Source organism: Rattus norvegicus, chromosome 7 (assembly GCF_036323735.1).
Source record: "Rattus norvegicus strain BN/NHsdMcwi chromosome 7, GRCr8, whole genome shotgun sequence".
In the NCBI taxonomy this organism is placed as follows: domain Eukaryota; kingdom Metazoa; phylum Chordata; class Mammalia; order Rodentia; family Muridae; genus Rattus; species Rattus norvegicus.
In genome coordinates, this window is record NC_086025.1 from 136,661,061 (window position 1) to 136,675,825 (window position 14,765).

Genomic DNA, 14,765 nt, shown 5'->3' on the forward strand with positions numbered 1-14,765 from the left:
ATTGAGAAATATTGTTACAGAGTCTTAATCTTGGCTTTTACTTGCTATGATTGAACCCATAGATTTCTGTAGCACAAGGAGATAACAGAAATATCTAAATTCAGGTAGTTACACAGTGCCATCCACACATACACAAATTTGATATTTACATGCCAACGAATGACAGTGGAAAATAGTTTTCTGTAATTAAGTCATCATGTTTTCATAAGAACAGGAACGTTTGTATGCACAGCAAACACACTGTAGTTAAGAGCATTTGGCAGTCTCCAATCTGAGCCAAGGCATTCAAACAGCACTTGCAGGCGTTGTGTGACAGGTTGGTGTGCTCAGCACTAAGTGTACAGGTCGTGTATTTAGAAGCCAAGGCCACGGGGAGGTTTATTGATTCAACACCTTTGACTGCTGCCAGAAACACCCATGCATTTAATTTTGAATTAATTTTTGATTACTGTGTATTCAGAAACTTTTTATTATTGTCAAAATTTTCATGGCCCTCATATTCAGTTTTGCTAACCCACATGGGCTCATCACCAACAGCTTAAGAAGCTTCAAGCTAAGGAATGTGGGCAACCACGAGGGGGAGGAGTCATGGAAAGGACTTTTCCTCCAGGCATCTCTCTTTCATACCTTTATTTTAGTCCTGTGAATCAGCATCTCTCTCAGAAGTATGATTTCCAGACTTGAAGGATGAATGGTGTTTGGAATAAACTAGGAACTTTGTAGTAATGCTACAACAGACATAGTAAATACAAAGCCTTCTTGGCAGGCTGCTTTGTCTGGCTGCCTCCCCACATGGGGAGAATCTCCATTTAGGGCAAACCCTAAGCAGCCCTTGAGTTTTAAGCTGGTGTAGGAGGACAATTCTATAGCAGCTCACTCATGCTTGGATGAGGAGGGAGGGAGAAGACGGTACCAGGACTAGAATGTGGCAAGCCTTCAGTATCCCAGGAACTTGATCAGGACTCACACACAGGAACAAAACACTACCATGTTTGGAACACCCTCTCATTGGTACATTTCTTTGTGTGGTTTGTAGTTTCTGGGTGACCCTTTGAACTTGAAATTGCTAATCTGAAAATAATAAAGCAAAATATCAGTTCTTTCAGTCTTCTCCGTCTTAGCTCCCACAGCCTTCTCTTGCCTTTGCAAACATACAGAGATACAGAGAATGGCCCAGAGTCTGCATTGAGGTATCTATGCCATCATCATCATCAGTTATCCTTAAACGTTCACTTGATTTGTCTGGAAGAATCACTTCATACATAAAAATTATCAGAACAGGGTGTGTATCATATTTTTCATATTTCTTCTGATGCAAAGGCTGCTTTCAGCTGGAGTGGAGGAAAGGAAGTATGGAGCCTGCTTCCTTGAAACCTTCATTGTTGAATTTTGTTGTAAATCATTGGTTATATCCTATATATGACAGCAGAGGGTGCAATTAGACATCTAACTTCATACTTCCAGGGAATGGCTGTGTGATTTTTGTCTTTTGTAATTTTGTGGTAAATATTTAAACCTGGTTACAGTTAAATTTAGTTTTTAAAATAATTTCAAGGCATATATAGGGCTAGAATAATATGTTAAACATCTGTATTATATGCCCACTGACACTAGATTCTAACAGGTTGTGTATTTGCTACTCTAAAAAAAGAAACAATTATGTTGTCAATGTAACCTTGAGTCCTTTTTTCTACCCATAATTAGCAACCATAAATAATTTCATTTCCACCTCTCATGCTCCTAGGTTTTAAATGTCATAACTATTTACCTATTTGTATTCCAAGATATTGCTTTGCAAACTTGAAATTTTGTTTGTGTGGCTCCATACCTTGGTTTGTCTTTGAGTTGATGGTGACAGAGGTCTAGACAACAGATCCCCAGATCTCCCTTGTTCTTCCAAAGGGGAAGGTTGAAGAAGGGGCACCTTCACATCCTTCTCTTCATGCTTCTTCCCTATTATGCCGAAGGTAAGGAAAACCTCTCAATTTGCTGCTTCAGCTCACTATTTTGCTCTATAATTCTATACACTTTGCATCCAGACCTTCTTTTTATGAACACAAGATACTCTTGAATTACTCGGAGTGGAGTTGCTCTGTGTATCCCATTTTTCTGCTGCTTATTTTCGTCTTGTAATTTCAGTCTCATCTTAGACTAGTTTCTTCAAAATGTTTGGTAATTTTTGTTTGCTGCATGTCTCTGGAAGTTGCTGTCATTGTCATCACCCTCCTGAGAGTCAGCAACTACTCCAGAGGCAATGCCATTTGGACCATAGTCCCCCAGTCTGATTCCCACTGTTCTGTAGAAATAGGTGGAGGTTGACTGTGGAATGAACTGTGCAAGCTTTTTATAGTCTGAACTCCTGCTTTGGGATCATACCACACTGAAAAAGCTAAATCTAAAAAACATAATATTTGAAACATTTAAATATCACAAAACATTTCAAATATGTATGGAATCAAAACCAGAATGTTATTTTTGTTTCAGTGTGCTCTTACTCTCAAATGTATTTAAAGTTGAAAATTAAGTTAGTTTTTTAGTTTCCTTATTCTTTTTAAATTTTAAATTTCTTTGTTTATTTATTTATTCACTTTACATCCAGGTATCAGCCCCCACCCCCAAAGATAAATTCTTTAAATAGGAATACACATGAGTAGGGACCCCAAATCCCAAGTCTTCATGACTTGTTGAACTGTGTTCATAGCAGCTTTATTTGTAATAGTTAAAAACTGGAAACAACCTAGATGTCCTTCAACAGAAGCACAGAGAAATAAAATATTGTACATTTACACAACAGACTATTACTTAGCTGTTTAAAAAGTTACATCATGGCTATTAACCCAAATGCTTGAATTACCCTAGATGCTTAGAACAAATGAAACTCAAGACGGATGATCAAAATGTGAATGCTTCACTCCTTCTTTAAAAGGGGAACAAGAATACCCTTGGCAGGGAAGAGAGAGGCAAAGATTAAAACAGACACAGAAGGAACACCCATTCAGAGCCTGCCCCACATGTGGCCCATACATATACAGCCATCCAATTAGACAAGATGGATGAAGCAAAGAAGTGCAGGCCGACAGGAGCCGGATGTAGATCTCTCCTGAGAGACACAGCCAGAATACAACAAATACAGAGGCGAATGCCAGCAGCAAACCACTGAACTGAGAATAGGACCCCCGTTGAAGGAATCAGAGAAGGAACTGGAAGAGCTTGAAGGGGCTCGAGACCCCATATGTACAACAATGTCAAGCAACCAGAGCTTCCAGGGACTAAGCCACTACCTAAAGACTATACATGGACTGACCCTGGACTCTGACCTCATAGGTAGCAATGAATATCCTAGTAAGAGCACCAGTGGAAGGGGAAGCCCTGGGTCCTGCTAAGACTGAACCCCCAGTGAATGTGATTGTTGGGGGGAGGGCGGCAATGCGGGGAGGATGGGGAGGGGGGAGGGGGATGTTTGCCCGGAAACCGGGAAAGGGAATAACACTTGAAATGTATATAAGAACTACTCAAGTTAATAAAAAAATAATAAAAAATAAAAAGTTACATCATAAAATTTGTAGGCAGATGGGTAGAACTAGAAAAAAAACCATCCTGAGTGACGTAACCCAGACTCAGAAAGGCAAACGGCATACACTCATTTATAAGTGGGTATTAGGTATTAAGTAAAGAATAATCCACAGACCCAGAGAGGGTAAGTAACAAGGAAGACTCAAGGAGGATGCGTGGATCTTCCTGGGATGGGGGAAATCAAATAGATTTTGTGGGTGGACTGGGTGCAGGTGAGGATGAGAACAGGATCGAAATTTAAGTTATAATATTAGTTATTTGAAATTTTGAAACACCATTAATAAAATTAAGGTCTCATTCTTTGTCTTATCTGCCAACATCCAAGGTATTGTCTTTCTGGAAACCCACTGGCCAGCTCTGCCAGAGAATCAGCCTTTCTCCCTCACCGCATATCTGTATCTCATTTGCCAACACCTGAGGTAGTCCCTCCCTGGAAACCCACTGGACATACTGGCCAGTGATCGGGTAAGTGTTGAGGTTTGGTCTTCCGTGTATTGTAATGCTAAGTGTGGGCCTTCGGGATCTGAGGACCACATGTAAACCTAAATGACACTGTGTGACCTTAACCCAGTTATTTCTGATTGGTAAATAAAGATGTCAACAGCCAACAGCTAGGAAGAAGAGACAAAGATGGGGTTTAGGATTCCCGGGTTTGGGGTCAGAGGAGAATCAAGCAGGCAAGAAGAAGGTGGAGGAGGAAGATGCTATGGGTTAGGTCATGAAAACATGGCCCCCAGGGCTGGTCAATTGAAGTTAAGAACAGCTCAATTAAAACATAGAAATTACTCAGGGTTATGGATAGGAAAGTAGATTCTGATAACATAGAGGGTAGATATCTGCCCTGCTCTTGTGCTGATTAAGGCTTATTGTAAATATAAGGTTGTGTGTGTCTTTTTTACAGGAACTAAATGGTCAAAGGTGGGGTAGAAACCCCAGATTGGGACTAAAGATTTCAACAACAGGTAAGTGATTTTTTTTTTTTTTGGTTCTTTTTTTCGGAGCTGGGGACCGAACCCAGGGCCTTGCGCTTCCTAGGTAAGCGCTCTACCACTGAGCTAAATCCCCAGCCCCAGGTAAGTGATTTTTATTCTTCTTCCCACACCCCAATCCCAGTTCTCAAGTTTTATCCCCAGCTTGGTAGCACACCACTTTCTGTAATCTCTCCTATTTGCCTCCAATTCCCAGGGAACTAAGCAGATCCTCTCCTGAGCCTTTTTCGTCCTATCACTTTGACTACCTGCCAACACCTAAGTCGTTCTATCCCTGGAAACTCTCAGGCCTTGTTGGCGAGGCAATCGGATCCTGTTAGCAAAACTAGCTTTCCTTCTTCCTGTGGATCCTGTCAACCCTGCCTTCTAGCCCATCTTTATTTCTGTGTGTGAACTTCTAATACCTAAAACCAGTAGAATCCCCAGTGGTCACACCTGGCAGGAGCACAGAGTAGTCCCTAATAGGTAACCCACAGCTACCACACACTCCTAAGATCTAGAGATATAACAGAAACCAAGGAATGGAAAACCCACCTGGTGATTACAGACCAGATATCAACACTTTAAAATACAATCATTCCAAACCCAGATGCCCAGATACTACTGTAACACACACATGAACAAACAAATGGACATTATTGTCTCCACCCTCTGCTGCATCCAAGAAACACACTGTAGCACCAAGGATAAACATCGTATCTGAGTAAAAGGATGAAAATCCCAAGCAAATAGACCAAATAAACAAACTTGTATAGTCATTTTAATATCAGACAAATAGACTTTAAACTAAAACTTATCCAAAGAGGTAGGAAGAACCATATATATCAAAGGAAAAGTCCATCAAGAGGATATTCTAATTCTAAAGTTTAGCTTAAATAACACACAGGTTATGAGTGACTTCAAAATGGGAAGAGATTTATTTTTAACTGGCTGTACATCTGATAGAAGGCTGATATATATATATATATATATATGTATATATATATACATATATATATGTACACACAAAACTGGATATCAAAAAAATAAATAACCAATTGAAAATGGGGTACAGATCTAAAAGGAAAGTTCTCAAAAGATGAAATACAAGTGGCTGAGGAACATTGAAAGAAATGTTCAACATCCTTAGTCACCAGGGAATGCAAATCAAAACTACATTGAGATTTCACCTTTACACCTGTCAGGATAACCAAGATTAATAAAACAAATGACAGCTTATGCTGGGATGATGTGGGGAAAGCAGAACACTCACCCACTGCTGGTGGGGCTACAAACGTGTACATCCCCGATGGAAATCAGTGTGGTGGTTCTTCAGAAAGCTTTGAATAGATCTACCTCAAGACATAGCTAAGGTCTATACCCAAAGGATGTTTCCCACTATTAGAGATACTTGCTTAACCATGTTCATTGCTGTTCTTCATAGTAGCCAGAAATTGGAAAGAGTCTAGATATCTGTCAATGAAAGAATAGATACAGAAAATGTGGTACATTTACACAATGGAGTATTACTCAACTGTTAAAAAAATATGAAATTTATGGGTAAATAGATGGATCTAGAAAAAAGTCATCCTGACTGAGGCAACCCAGACTTCAGAAGACAATATGGTATATATTAACTTATATGTGAATATTAGTTTTTAAGTCTTCGATGAGCAGGTTTCATCTGTATTAACAGAGGTTAGCTATAACATAAGGGACTGGGGGAGAAAGAGATCTCTTAAGGAAGGGAAAATTGAATATATAGTTAGGATTAAATGGAGGGGGTGGAGTAAAGAGGGTAAGGGAGGGAATAGAGGGAGGAACAGCTAAAACTAAGGGCCAATCAAATTGAAACCCATCCCATGGGCAAGAACCAATCTCTGACACTATTAATGATGCTCTGTCATGTTTGTAAACAGGATCCTAGCATAACTGTTCTCTACGAAGTTCCACCCAACAGCCAATAAAAGCAGATGCAGAGACCTACAGCCAAACATTAGATGGAGCTCAGGAGTTTTGTGGAAGGATTGAGGGACCTTAACAGGATAGCAACTCTACAGGAAGATCAACAGAGTCAACTATCCTGGACCCTTCGGTGCTCCCAGTGACTGAACCATCAACCAAAGAGCATGGGCTGAACTTAATGCCCTCTCCCAGCATAGATAGCAGATGTGCAGCTTTGTCTTCATCCTGGTACTTCAACAACTGAAGCGGAGGTTGTCCCTCAATCTGATACACACCTGTGGATCCAGTTCTCCTAACTGGGTTGCCTTGTCTGATCTCAGTGGGAGAAGATGTGCCTAATTCTGCAGTGACTTGATTTGCCAGGGTAGGGTGACAACATGGGGAGAGGGCTGCCCCCCTCCTCAGAGGAGAAGGGGAAGGGGAGAGGGGAGGATCTGGGGGACTGGAAGGAGGGGTCTGATATTTGGATGTAAAGGGAATAACTAAGTAAATTAATGAAAAATAACTAAAGGCCTTATGGAAACCTAATATAATAGAAGCTTTTTAAAATATACACATATGAAAGAAATCCAAATGAAACACCAAATAATGAGAGAGACAAAACCCCAACAAGACATCTCTGGCTACTAAATGAACCCCAGGGTCTGGAATGGGTTGCATCTGAGTCATGGAAAACCCCAAATTACCTAGGCTATTGTCAAGGCTGTTGGTTCCTCTTTAAAAACCGTTGGCCTCTATGTTGAGAAGAATGTCTACATATTGTGTGGAATATGAGGAGGTTGAACTGGTGCCTTTCTAGAGCCTTTATGCCTACTGACTAGTGTTGATGGTACTGGGAGATACTATGTACACCATCAGAGGAGAAAGCTATACCACAAACAGGCTACAAAACGTGATCTGCTTGCGTGATAAACCAGTACACTAGTAGCACAAAAACTGTGGAAGTAACTGGCCACTATCAGCTTGGATTTAAGGCCCACTCCATGAGATGGAACTCACACCTCACACCAGTTTTAAGTGGCTAAGAACTTTTGACTACATAGGCCATAGTCCTAGAAGAAAACCAAATTCTGCTTTCCTACTAATAGTAGTCCTAATGATATTCTGCTATACTTATAGACAGTATTTTGCCCAGCCATCATCAGAAAAGATTCTGACTGTAGTAGATGGGAACAAATTCAGTGACCCACAACTGAACGATATGCAGAGTGTGTGAGGGCTTGGAACCCTCAACCCTTTATGACATGTCCCCATGATTATTTCCTCTTAGGGGTCAGGAATCTTTAAAGAAGGGGAGGTTGAAAGATTGTAAGAGCCAGTAGGAATAGAAGACATGAATGAAACAAAGCCCTCAGGACTGGTGCATATATGAACTCACAGGGACTGGAGCATTGTGCACAGGACCTGCACAGGTCTAAGCAGCAAGGATTCCCTCTTTCTCTTTCTCTTTCTCTGTCTCTCTCTTTGTGTGTGACTGTGTGTGTGAGTTGTATGTATGTGTGTATCATTTTTTTGTTTTTTGCTTTGATCTTTTCTGTTTTTCTTTCATTCTTTTGTACTATCTTTTTTCTTTTCTGTTTATTTTCTAATGAAAGAAAGAATGTAGATTTGGGAGGGGATGGATAGGTAGGGTAGATGTTGGAGGCGATGGGGGATGGGAAATCATGATCAAAATATGCTGCAAAATATCTAATTTTCAAGACAATTGAAATTATAAATAAATTATATAATTAAAATTAAAAAGATCATCTTAACAATAAAAATATTAATACATACAATAGACTTTTATCATGCTGCTCACTATTGGGATATATTTGAAAGACTGTTGACATTACAACTGAAAAACACACAGTAAAAAAAGTAATTGGTTGGGTGAAATCAAACGAAGATTTAGCCAAGTAGTACTAAATGTTGAAGACATGAACTTACTCATTATTGTCCATGTATACCATGTTCAATAGACTCAATGACAACTGTAAGAGAAAAAAGCCATAATTACAAATAATTATTTTAGCTTGAAGGGGCTGGAGACCCCATATGAATAACAATGCCAACCAACCAGAGCTTCCAGGGACTAAGCCACTACCCAAAGACTATACATGGACTGACCCTGGGCTCCAACCTCATAGGTAGCAATGAATAGCCTAGTAAGAGCACCAGTGGAAGGGGAAGCCCTTGGTCCTGCCAAGACTGAACCCCCAGTGAATGTGATTGTTGTGGGGAGGTTGGTAATGGAGGGAGGATGGGGAGGGGAACACCCATAGAGAAGGGGAGGGACAGGGGTTAGGGGATGTTGGCCCGGAAACTGGGAAGGGGAATAACAAAATGTAAATAAGAAATACCCAAGTTAATAAAGATTAAAAGAAAAAAAAACAGTTAATCTTCTAAACATGCTTTTAGGAAACAAACAAACAAATAAATAAATATTTTAGAAAAAAATAAAGATAGGAAAAAACAAATAATTCTTTTAAAGATGATGAAAATGTGTATACTAACATTGGCAGAATAAAATGGAACATGGAATTTTTCATCTCTAGAAGACAAAAAATTTACTATCCTGAAAATTCATATATCTGCTTCAATGTGGAGCCAAATTAGACTAAAAGTTACAGAGATCAGAAAGGAAGGCCGTTTATATTACTTTTTTTCCTCTGATATGGTACAAAGTAAACCAGCTTGTCTGCTAAGGGGATGGCCATGCGCTCAGCAGGAGTCTTCTCAGTAGAGATTTCTGAGAAAATACCTGGAAGGCCAGACATCAATGAAGGAAAAGTGATTCTAGAGAATTCCCAGCTCATCTACTGTACAAATGCAAGTGTGATACATGGTCAAGGTTCACACCACAACTTCACATCTCTTTACTGTGTTCATCTCCTACAGTGATTGTGAGATTTAAATAAGTCTGGATTCTATAACATGGTTCATGACGTGTATTTAGAATATAAAACAATATAATTTGTGATGGCCTGATATTTAAGGGGAAAGAAAGAGCTCAAAATAGGAAAAAATGTTCATTAATATCAAATAAAATAGCAAATTCCCAGAAATACCCTGACAATAACAATAAAAACAGATTGCTCCAGGAATGCAAAACATTTCTACTCTTGATATAATCCAATAAAAGAAAAAATTCAGCTAAACATCAGAGATAAGCAGGCAGCATGCTACACACAGTTTATACTTTCTTCTGATTTTTATTTATTTCACAATTTATCTTTAAAATATTCATACTGGGGGTTGGGGCCTAGCAAACGCAAGGCCCTGGGTTCGGTCCCCAGCTCTGAAAAAAAGAAAAAGAAAAAAAATATTCATACCGTAAGAATGATGCCATTGAAATTGCTAAGGAGGCAGTGAAATTGCAACACTCTGGCTTCTCTCATGTTTACTCATTAAGTTAATTTGGAAAAAGAACAAGAAATTAATAACAATAAAAATGTGGCCAAAACAAGGGTATGAATTAGGAATCCCAAACATGCTTAAATTTAAGATATGATGTGCAGGAAATATATAAGTATATATATTATATATGAGAAGATGACAAGAACTAGCATTCTAAATGTCTATAAGCCAAACTCAATATTTATATGTTATCTTCAAAAAGTAGGCTCCGGGGGTTGGGGATTTAGCTAAGCGGTGGAGCGCTTGCCTAGCGAGCGCAAGGCCCTGGGTTCGGTCCCCAGCTCCGAAAAAAAAGAAAAAAAAAGTAGGCTCAGGTAAAAGTCTTTACTCATGTCCAAAGACAAGGGTGTGTCAAAATCATTACAGCAGTCAAAGAGCAGGGAGATCTGAGCATGAAGCTCTAGTATCTGCACAACCAAGGCAAGTCTTCATGTACAATATACACAGTGACCAGTCAGGAATCACTGGGTGGGATTTTGCTTAGAGGATACCAGAAAAGTTCATAAGTAAAGCAGAAAGGAGAGTCGGGGGCCAGAATAGAAGACATTTAAAAATGTCATGGCTGCATCCTTATGAAATGTTTAACTCTAATGACAGAGTTTGCAAGACCCACATTTTCCTTATTAAATGTTTCCCCAGAAATAACTTGTTCCCATGTTTCCTTTCCCTTTTGTGATTCAGAACATCCACACATAAAAGTACTGAAAATTGATAAAATTGGTTTAGGACCAGTCTGTCTGATGCTTGCAGTTCTCTTTCGAATGCATCAGAAGTTAGATAACTTGGACATCAGCTCCACGTGTCCTCTAAAGAAAGATCCGAGGAGAGAAGTCAGAACCAAGAACCAGCCAGCCAGTCAACCAGTATAGCCATCCCCTGTAGGTTTAGATTTTTCAAAACCTACTTTAATAAGGGTTTTCAACACTTCAACCCTCCTCCTTCTAGACCACTGTCCAAAGGTAGAGGAGAAAAGATGGGAAATAGGACAAGGGGATGTGGACCTGTTTAGAAGTAGTTCTTTGGGGGCGATTCCAGTCTTCATTGTTAGGATACCAGCAGTCCAGTTCAGTAATGTCAGGATACCAAACACGAATCAGTAGCAGTGGCATGATCCAGCAGAAACAGCCAGGCCTCTCACTACTTGGCATGAGTCAGCTGGAGCAAACAGAGCCAGTCTAATGCCAGGAAAGTTCTCTGCTGTCCCTCTCTGAACAAAGTAAAGATGAGAGACTAATGAGGCATCATGTGTCCTCTCAGGAGTCTTGATTCATAAAACAGTCAGCATCATTAGACATAATTAGAATTTTCCATCTCAACCCACCTTCACAGAGCCTAAGACTTATCCACTGTTATCACATAGATTTTATGGTGTTTTATTGCTGTTTTTTTGTTTTGTTTTGTTCTTTGAGACAGGTTTTCACTGTGGTAGTACTGGCTGGTCTGGAATTTACTATGGTAGATCAGGGTACCCACAGTCAAAGAACTAGTGCTAGGACACTCTACCTCTTTCTCTGGCTTTTATGTCCCTTTGACCCAGCCTTCTGCTATATTCTCTGTTCTTTGAAGGATGAAGATTGTAGTGATTTCTTCCTACTGAGAGCATAGCAGTGGGACATTATTCCATAGCAATGCATGCTCACTCCTAGAATAACACAAAGGATGTTCAAGAGCACATGACCCTAAAACCCAGGCGAGATGCACAGCCAATGTGCACCGTGAGAGTTTAGGTGACCCACACCATGAGTATCCTCTTTGTTTAGAACAAATCATCTACAGTGCTAGCACAGCACACAGTGTCACTGAGGGCACAGGAAGAAACTCTGTGACACACTATATATAGCTAGGAGATCGAATATACACTGCAAAGAAATAATCCTAAAAGTGGCACAAGAAAAACATCAACTCACATGCAAAGGCAAAAATGTAACTACATCAGACATCAGTAACTGTAAAAGCAGAAGAACAGGGAGAGAAATGCTTCAGTCTCTGAAAGCAACTGACTGTGAGCCAAGAATGCTATTCCCTGCAAAGCTATCTTTAAGATTTGATGGAAAAGTAAATATACATTTTGAGACAAACACAGATTAAGGCAACATCCCTGCAGGAAGTTAATGGAAGCTGTTTTGTTGGTTTATTGCTTATTTTTTAATTCCTATTTTATTAATTACAGTCGTCATTTAGGTGGTCTCATCTTGTACACTTTGGAGGATGTCGTTTCTTGTTCCAAACTTCCTAGATATCATTAAGTTATTCATTTGAGATCTTTTGACTATTTGGATGTATGCATTTAGTACAATAAACTTGCCCTCTTGAGTACACTTATTGTGACCCATAAATTTTGTGTGTTGTGCTTTTATTTTCATGCAGTTCTTGAATTTTTTTGTATTTCCTTCTTGATTTCTTACTTGACACAATTCTAATTTGGTAGTGTGCTGTTTATTTATCATGACTTTGAATCATTCCTGTATTATACATTGTTATTGATGTCCAGCTTTATTCATTGTGGTATGATAAAATATAGAATGTTACTTTAATTTTCCTAAATTTGTTGTTTTGTGTTTTGTTATGTGATAGATTTCAGTGAAGGAGGTGTATTTTTTAGTGTTTGGATGGAGCGTTCTGCAGTTATCTGTTAGGTCCATTATGATGACATTTAAGCCCAGAGTTTCTCAGTTTTCTGGATGGCCTGTCTATCAGTGACAGTGGGATATTGCGATGACTCATTATCACTATATTTTGTGACTCTGTGGTTTTAGAACTACTGGTATTTCTTTTACAAATTTGGGTGCTTCTGTGTTTGATGTGTGTATAGATATTTATATGTGCTCATGGAGCCTAGATATTCAAGTCCAATATCTTGATCTGTTGCTGGATGACATCTGTTTTGAAATAGGATTTCTCACTGAAACTGGAGCTCACCGCTTTGAACAGATTGGCTGGCAGGCACGCTCCACGTATCCTCCTTTCTTGGCCTCTGTGCATTTTCATATTGAGCCACCTCCCAGCTATCCAGGGCAGTTTCTGAAACCATGCAGAAACCATTCTCTAGATGTCTTCTTGTAAAGTTAAAATAAAGACATGGGATGGAGAGATGGCTCTGCGGTTAAGAGCACTTCCTGCTCTTGTCGACTACCCAGGTTCAATTCTCAGCACCCACACGGCAGCTTAGAACTACTTGTAACTCTGTTCCAGAGGATCGACATCCTTCTTTGGCCTCTATAGGTTCAAATAATCTTTTAATTTAAAAAGAAATACTTGGCAGCTTGCTTTATGGGATTTATGGCTCTGTCCTACTCCAGCATTACACTTTCTTCCCTATTCTCTTCTCGAGTGTCCCCTTTTGTACTTAGCTTACAGCCTATTCCCAATGATTCTGTTCCCAGCTGGGAGTCATGGCAGTTTGGATCCACGGCAGTACTGGGCTCAGCTGTTCTTGCCGTCTTGTATGACCTCACTGCATGGCCTGAACCCCTAGGGAAACCCTTAGGAATTCAGTTGGGTTCTCATGCTCATCTGCATTTGGGGGGTAGGGGGAGGCCGCATTTTCTGCATATTTCTGACTCATCTTCTGACTTTGCTAGATTCCTGGCAGGGTTTCTTATTCAGCTGATGGTTTTTCTTCATGTCTTGGCATTTTTGTCTCACAATAATTGTCTAGTTTTGTAAATAGTATCAACAAGTTTAGAGTTTTAAACTCTCTAATCTCTAATGTCTTCTTAAGGCCTCATGACATGTCAAGGATTCAGAACTCATGGTAGAAGTGAATAATTGACTGAAAATTTGAAAGTGAAAGTGAGACTTCATGAGTTTTCCCTATCCTTCATTTTGGTACAGGCGTGAGGCAAAGCAATACTGGAGACAATGATCTGGTTAGGAGGTAAAGGTCATAGAAAAATCAAAACCAAGGACAAGAAGTGAGGTCATGATCGATCAGAAAGGAGCATATACCTTTGTATTTTCAGAAATCTTCACCAACAAACAAAAACAGCCATTTATAAACTCTTGCGAAATTTGCCCCTTGTATGCTATATAGACACAATTATTCATCTAGACTCATCTCCCACAATTCCCCAGCACATCTCTTCCACAGAATGAGGCAACTTCCCACTTCTTCCCATGGCTACTGCTCCTACTACCTACTAATCCTTGAGCTTGACTCTCAATCCTCAATGGCCAGCTCTGCTATGAGCAAGTGCTCTGCATCACCCATGAAGCCTCTTCACTGCTACTGATCTTCTTCCTGCACCTGCATTTCAGACCTCCTCTTAGAATCCTCTATGTCACTCACTGCTAAACTGTGAGCTTCCTAAAAGCCTGCAATATCCCCTAGTGTTGCTTGGCATCACTTCAAGGGACCAGATTGCATTGCTAAAGCCATACCGTGATGTCCTTCACATTAGACCTCACCACAACACTCACTACCAGAACCACTGAAAGTGAGGAAGAGAGCATGCTGTCCATGACTAATATCTCAGGACCTTACTTTCTTGGTCATGATGATATTCCCGTAAAGAATATCATGCGGGCCATCTCCCTACCCCACCTTCCTACAGTGCCTAGTTTGATCTAAAGCTCATTTACCTAGTGTTCATCACACTTCCTCTTGAAAACATATTCTTGAACAAGGATGGAGACCCATAGGACTTGATCAAAGAGCAGAACCTACATACCGTGAGGCAGCAACCCAATAATACGCTCAGAATCCCACACTGCCTTGTACGTGGTTTCTGAATCTGATCACTTGAATAAGTAGAATTTTCACTGAGGTAAGAGCATTTCTCCTTTGTCCTCAAAGTAGGACTTGAAAAGATACCTCTTTATTGTATTTGTTCATTCATCTAACAATCATGGTGCAACTGT

The 14,765-nt window shown here is 39.8% G+C and overlaps 1 long non-coding RNA gene across 1 annotated transcript; it reads left to right on the forward strand.

Moving 5' to 3' along the window:
* The first annotated feature begins 3,538 nt into the window (after positions 1-3,538).
* LOC108351558 (uncharacterized) lies at positions 3,539-6,926 on the forward strand. The gene is made up of 3 exons (XR_001839061.3): positions 3,539-4,038; positions 4,475-4,535; positions 6,461-6,926. It is a non-coding gene; the product is annotated as an uncharacterized LOC108351558 (long non-coding RNA).
* The last annotated feature ends 7,839 nt before the right edge of the window (positions 6,927-14,765 follow it).